Source organism: Canis lupus, chromosome 11 (genome assembly GCF_011100685.1).
Source record: "Canis lupus familiaris isolate Mischka breed German Shepherd chromosome 11, alternate assembly UU_Cfam_GSD_1.0, whole genome shotgun sequence".
NCBI lineage: Eukaryota > Metazoa > Chordata > Mammalia > Carnivora > Canidae > Canis > Canis lupus.
Genome location: NC_049232.1, coordinates 61,248,858 through 61,255,844, shown reverse-complemented (window position 1 = coordinate 61,255,844; position 6,987 = coordinate 61,248,858). Strand labels below are relative to the sequence as shown.

Sequence of the window (6,987 nt, the reverse complement as noted above, 5' to 3'; positions counted from 1 at the left end):
ACTTTTAACTCTTTGCAAGGCCTGGAGTTTGATGGTTCGGCAGGGGAAGAACCTCATAGGCCATGGCTGGTATCTGAAAATGACATTAACAGTCAGCTAGTAACACCCTCTTTGTTTATAGTACTCTTCTTCCAAGGAGGTCAAATGAACAAAATTCACTTTCAGAAAATCCCTGTGAGGCAGAGAGAGAGAGAGAGAGTATACACAGTCTATTTTACAGATGGAGAAATGGAGGCAGAAAGTTGCACATCATGTGGTTCAGCCACATTTGACCCAGAACCCAGTGTCTTGGCCAGAGTTATCCTTTGAACCAAGGCAAGACGCTGCTGGGCCCTGGGCTTCAGAAGGCTTGGCTCTGGCCCTCCTCATAAGGGTGAGCACTCCCAGGGCCACAGAGCCATGCCACCGGAGTTAGGAGTACCCGACCAGGGACCCCAGAATTCCTTGCCCTGAGGCCCCTAAGTGCACTTTCAGAGCCTGCATGGGCCTCCTCACTGGATCTGTCCTGAGCACTGACAGAAGCACTGATGTGTGTACCTCTCTCTCCAAGTCGTGGTCCTGACTAGTGAGTACAGTGTGGTGGGGTGTGGAGGGGTGTGGAGGGGTGTGGAGGGGTGGGGGCTTGTACAGCTGAAGCCCACTGGAGTATAATGGAGCTGGGGGTGGGAAGACAAGGGGTTTGACACCCCCCCCTCCACCACATTCTTGTCAAAACTCAGGTCAGACCCTGAAGAGTCTTTATGTGAACCTGCCCTTCCAGGTTGCTTCAAAGACATCTTTGTCAAGGCAGGAGACCTTTATTTTACATTTTGTTGGCTGGCTGTATGATTTAAATATTTAGACAAGGTTTGTGGGCCTCCATTCGCACTTGGGCTTCTGTCCCTCAAATGTTATGGGCTGTGTGCTTCTGAGTGTCATGGCTAAGCCAGAGGAGGAAGCTGGAGAACTGGAATGGTTCTATAATTTCACAACCGTGATCCTCTAGCTGCACTTTGCAAATCTACAGAAGCCAAAACACGAGCTCTGTGTATTTATCACTGAGACTCCCACCAATATAATGAGCATAAAAAGGGGGACACTCATTCACATTGTTCCTTTTTTTTTTTTTTTTTTTTTTTTTTGTGGCCTCCCACCTCCCCCTCGTTTTGCAAAAAGAAGGAGCAAGAGGCTTTTCACTGGCCCTCGCAGGGACCTGGGAGGCCCAGGCTGGGAATCCCAAAGGCAATAAATAAGTCCCCTATTGAATACCAAAGTCAGGGTTTGTGGTGGAAAACAAAAACTGCTAATTATCCGGAGGACTGTCCGTCTTCCCCCACACCCTGGGCATTTGAAAGGAAAGGCTAAAGGGTTGGTGTCCGGAGGGGTTTCAGCCGCTCAATCCCTCCGACCGGGGGGAAGTAACAAAGGGGGGAAAACTGCTGAAAGCACGAGTTTGGAGGAAGCGGCTTCCACCCGTGCTATTGGCCCAAGGGAACGTGCAAGGAGACAGTCCCTGGCTCGGCCCCAAGCCCCGGGCTGCGCGCTCTCCCCGGGCAGGCGGGCTCGGGCGGGGCAGGGGGCTCCCGGGGCCCCCCGCGCCCCTGCCCCCCGCCCCGCGCCCCCCGCGCCCTGCCCGGAGCAGCGGGACGTCGCCCGTTTAAGGGGCGGGGCGCGGCTCCACGTGCTTTCTGCTGAGTGACTGAACTACATAAACAGAGGCCGGGGAGGGGGCGGGGAGGAGGGAGCGAGCGGGCTTTGACCGGTAGTAACCCCGGCGCCCGGCGCAGCCGAATCTATAAAAGGAACTAGTCGCGGCGAAACCCCGGTAATTCCGAGCGGGAGCGGGCGCGGCCGGCACCTCCGTCCCCGGGGCAGGTGGGACCGGCGCACCCACAGCCCGCTTCTCGGGGTGCTCTGCCCCTCGCCCCCCCCGTGTCCCCCCTTCTCCGGAAGGGTTTTCCAGGGGTGGGGGCAAAGACGCGCACAGAACAGTGGAAAGCAGGTAAGAGGCTCTCCAGCGACCCGGGCGTTAGGGATCTTGCTTACGGGCCGCCGAGGCTGGGGAGGCGCGGGGCTGGGGGCGGCAGCCCGAGCCCCCTGCAGCGGGTGGGGCGGGGGCGGCGTAGGTGGGGAGGGCGCCCGGGACCCGCGGGAGCTGCCGCGCTCGGGGCTCCGCCGGGAAGCATCCCTGGGCGCGGGCGCCGCGCGGCGGGGGCCCTGGTGGCACCGGGGCGCTGCTCCCCGAGAGCCGCACCGGCACCCCGCGCTCCCCTTCGTTGCGGAGAGCCCGAGCCGGCCGCGAACCCCTCGGGCCGGGGGGGGGCGGGGGGCGCAGCCTCGGGCCGTTCTTCCCGGGGCCGGCCTGGCCGGGCTCTGACCTGGGGCTCGCCCCGTGCGCCCCCGGACCGCCCGCAGCGCGCTTCCTGCGCCCCGAGAACTCGACCGGGCGCCGTCCCGAGCGGGCTCTGCCGGCGCTGCGGGCCACTTGGGGGGCCCCGGGGCGCCCGCCCCGCTGGGGTCGCGGTCCGTTCCTTTTAAAGACAAAAGACTTAGAAGAAGAGGCTGCGGAAACCTGGAGCTGAGGTGCGCGGCCCCCCGCCCCCCATCCTTCCTGCCCTTTGCCGCCTGGTCTCTTGGGGCAGCCTGAGGCCGGGCACGGGTGCGGAGGCCGCGGCGAGACGGTGCCGCGGAGTGACCGGGAGTAACCCCGGCGGGCGGCGCGGAACTCGGAGCTCCGCCGCGGGGCTGGGCGGGGGGAGGGGGGGCGGGGATGGAGGAGGAGGCGGGGGATGCAGGGGGGCGGGGATGCAAGGAGGGAGGGGGATGCAAGGAGGGAGGGGATGCAGGGGGGCGGGGGGTGCGGGGGATGCGGGGGGAGTGGGGGATGCAAGGAGGGAGGGGGATGCTAGGGGGAGTGGGGGATGCAGGGGGGCGGGGGATGCGGGGGGGGATGCAAGGAGGGAGGGGGATGCAGGGGGGGCGGGGGATGCAGGGGGGCCGGGTTCGGGCTGCCGGTGGCTTCGGGGAACCGGTCCGCAGCGCCTCCTGGCCGGAGGGCCTGGGAATCGACCCTGTGGCCGGAGGGGGGGCCCGGGCTCCGGGAGGGGCTGTCGCTCTGGGGTTCCGACTGAGATCCGGTGGAGACGGGTGGCTGGAGACGGGGAGGAAGCCCGGGCGAGGAGGCCGTCCGGTGGTTCCTTATCAGGATGCTTCGATTCCCAGATCCATGTTACAGGAGAAGGGTCCTGGCGCGGGCCAGAGCCGAGGCTGTGTGTAGTGGCTTTACCAGCACTTATCTTATAGAAGGATATGAACAAGATGCATGTGTGAGAGACAGAGAGAGAGAGTGAGAGAGAGAGAGAAGCCTCTGGCCCTGGAAGCAGTTGGCCCCTATCTTTTGCAGCATTGATACCGTCAGCTTTTAAAACCCCAAACTATTATTCAGTGACACCTCGCACAGAGAGTGGGTGGTATATATACATCCATGTAAGAGGACATATTTGATATTATGAAACATTTCCTTGGTGATGAAAATCAGCAAGTCACTTTTTAAGGGCCCCAGCCCCCCTCCCCCCCCAACCAAGAACACCTTACAAAATTTTCCAAGTTCAAAAGCAGTTTTACTGTTTTGTTTGTTTGTTTGTTTGTTTGTTTGTTGTTTTTAAACAATCGTTTGGGACCCAACCTAGGTTTTGAACTTCTTTTCAGACAGAACTTAAATCCTAACTTTAAAAAAGGGCTTCCTTTCTCATCTTGCCTTTTATTTCAGCCCATTTTTCTCATACCTGCCACAAAAATAATGGAGGTTTCCTGTTGTTTGAATCATTCCCTTGAGACACTTCTCCTAAACCAAAGTGTGAAAGCACGGAGAATGTTCTGGAGTAGGACCTCTTCAGATAATAAAATAATTTTCAGGTGCAGAGTGTTCATTGTCAGCCTGTTCCCCAAATGCTCCTATACAGCAAATAATTCATGACAGTTTAAAGAAATTTTGGATACGCAGAGCAAATTGGTATCTACTTGAAAAACAAAAAATAAAAAACCCCAACAGTAGTAGAATCAGATTGGCCAGGCTTAATGATTTAAGGGATGAGAATTGCTGTTCTAGCCAGAGTAATTCCCTTGCAAGGACAAGCCTCATGTTCCACAATGACATATCTGATTGTGAAGGGGCCACCTGTGATATGTGTGTCTCCTCCTCATGAGCATCTGAAATCTCAACCTTCATAAATATTTCAATCTACATCTAAATGGAGGCCTGTAATGGACACATTTTTTTTTTTTTTTTTTTTTTTTTTTTTTTACTTACGGCATATTTACAGTTCATATGAGACAATGGTCAGTCTAGGGTTCAAAAAGGGTGGTTAGGGCTTGGTTGTTTTCAACCTCTGCTCTTGGAAGTCTCAATGCTAACATTATTAAAAATGAATGAGACTCAGCAACACAGCTTTTTATTACCCTCTGTAGTATTTCCCTTATATGGAGAGAAGTTGAAATATTTTTCCATCAATTTTTTAGGGATCAATTCTCCCATAAACCAAGTGACTTAGGCTATGTTCATAGTGATTGAGAATTGTTAATATTTTTGCTATTTCAATTTCTAGCTCCTAAAGTAATAGTAGACATTACCTTAGATGCTTTAATTATGAACATTTTGGGTATCTAGAAATTACCAGTAGACATGTGGTTTTGTACTTCTAAAATACTCTCAGATCCAAATTTTTTTTTTTTTTTACACTGTCTGGATGTTAAAGAAATAATGCAAGTAAAATGCTCCTTATGGCTGATATTGCAGCATCAAATTTTAAATAATCTTTCTGGAAATTTATTTAATGGTTCTGGGAGAGGGCCTACATGAAAAACTGAAACCCTCTTCATATCTGCATGTGGAAATAATCATAAGTGCCACAGTTATTGCAATGTTTATTTAGTAGTCGCTATACAGCACTGTGTGCCAAGCACTATTCCAAATGCTTTTCAAATCCTAACCAATTTAATTTCTATAACAAACTTATTTACTGTTCCTAATTTGCAAATTTAAAAACTGAGAGGTTAACTAACTTGCCCCTGGTCACACATCTTGCAAGTTGCAAAACCAAGATTTGAACCCAGCCCATGAGCCCCAGAGTACTTTAACACCCACACTAAGCATTGGTACAATTTCAGCTGCTGTAAGCAGAGGACTTTCTGAGGATGCTTGTTATGTTTATGGTATTTCATCTGCTAGAGACCTTATCAGACTCTACAGCCTGTATCGTATTTCCTTACTGCTGGCATTGGGCCAACCAAATTCTCTTCAGCTTGGGACATAGATTGCATAGGGGATTGCAACACTGTGGAAAGAACAGACAATAAAGTTTACTCAACTCTAATTCTTTTCTTGGTTTAAAATAAAAATTTTACTGCTGCTCCAGTCAGATATTTGTGAGGGGGTCTATGATTCGAAATGTTTTCCTGTGTAATGCACATAAAATGGAACGGGAGAGTGTTTGGCTGGAAAAGTGTAAGGGACAAAAGACAAAGAGAACTATTAGTTTAGCTGTCAATCCTAACTTCGGTGAATTATTTTTTCTATTGGTTATAATACAATATAATTTCTGCTTGTTCTATCCTTAATTATGTTACGGACCTTTTGAAATAAGCCATTTCTCTGTGACTGCCATCACTGTCTAGGAAAATTTAGCTATTTCTTAAGGCATCGTTCTTTGAAAGTAAATACATTTCCGAAGTCTGCTTTATAAAAGTGAATTAAAATGTTACAGTAAATTAGAAATCAACTCTTAGAAGATATTTCTGCTTGGTTAGGAAAAGTTTCATTTATTGTTGATTTACTGGGTGCTGGATATAGTTTTAAGCATTTTACTTGATAATTCAGTTCATTCTCATGAGAATCATGTGATGTGGGTACTGTTCTCTTCATTTTACAAGTGGGGAGACTGAGGTATAGACAGATTAATGAGCCTGATCATGGGAGTTTGCTAAGTAGTGAAGCTGAGGTTGCATCTCGGGGCAGCTTAGTTTCCATGAATTTACCACTATCGGGGTAAGGACATTGTCAAAATATCAGAATTTTGAGGAAAGAAATTCTAGCAAAAGGCGAAGAGTGATTCTCCTTTTCATTTGGATATTTTCACCTAAAAATAGCTCCCTGGACAGGTAACCAGCCTAGATGTTGTTCGAGAGGTACATTTTAGAAATATTTGAAGCAAGAGAATAAAAATCTCATATGTAAAATTGCTTTCAGATAGAGCTTTCAGTGACCCCGCGTTGTGTTGAGATAATAAGCTCTATTAAAGCAGAGAGCATTTATGAGAAGAACAAATTGCAGGTGCATCACACATGGTTCCTAGAACAAAATAAAGTTTGAAATCTTCTCTTTTTCCATTTTGAGAACTTACTGTAAGACCTCATTTGAATGCCATCCCTCTCTTAAACTGCTGGATTCACTTGTCCCTGCCAACACTGAGTGAAAATTATCCCCTTCTTTTTTACTCCTCTAAGATTGGATTCCTGCACTGTTCATGCCATGTATTTAATTGCATTCTTTTGTTATAGTTAACATTATTTGTATTCCTCTTGAGTGTATGCTTCTCCTCAAGAAGGTCTTTGATTCATTCTCCTCAGTCCTTAACTCAACCCCCTTGGTACGAAAGGGGTTCAATAAACGCTGACTTGAGCGAATCAGACAAAGAGAATGGGAAACTGATGTTTGTTTGCTGTATTCTAAAAGATTGATAGAATGGTGGCAAATCACAGACAAGCATTAGAAATAAAATTATATGAGAAATAACCATAGTTACGGTTGGGCTTATGGTAGAGATTGAGGAATTTTAGTATGCAGTCAATTTAGACCAGCTCACTTTTTGTAGAACAAACAATTCTGATCCCATTCAGTTTCATTTCTCTTTTTTGAGGCAGCTGTGATTTGAGAAAATGCTATTATCTGTGACATTTCACTTTCAAGTACTTTGATTTGCACATTAATTAATTTTTTAAAATAAGAATGAG

The 6,987-nt window shown here is 49.1% G+C and overlaps 1 protein-coding gene across 5 annotated transcripts in view; it reads left to right on the top strand.

The window, feature by feature from the left end:
- The first annotated feature begins 1,791 nt into the window (after positions 1–1,791).
- The window catches only part of ABCA1 (ATP binding cassette subfamily A member 1), a 128,319-nt gene continuing 123,123 nt past the window's right edge, over positions 1,792–6,987 (top strand). For all 5 annotated transcript variants that reach the window (XM_038553000.1, XM_038553002.1, XM_038552999.1 and 2 more), the window contains exon 1: positions 1,792–1,981. The gene's annotated coding sequence lies outside the window, so the exon portion shown is untranslated. The remainder of the gene's footprint in view (positions 1,982–6,987) is intronic.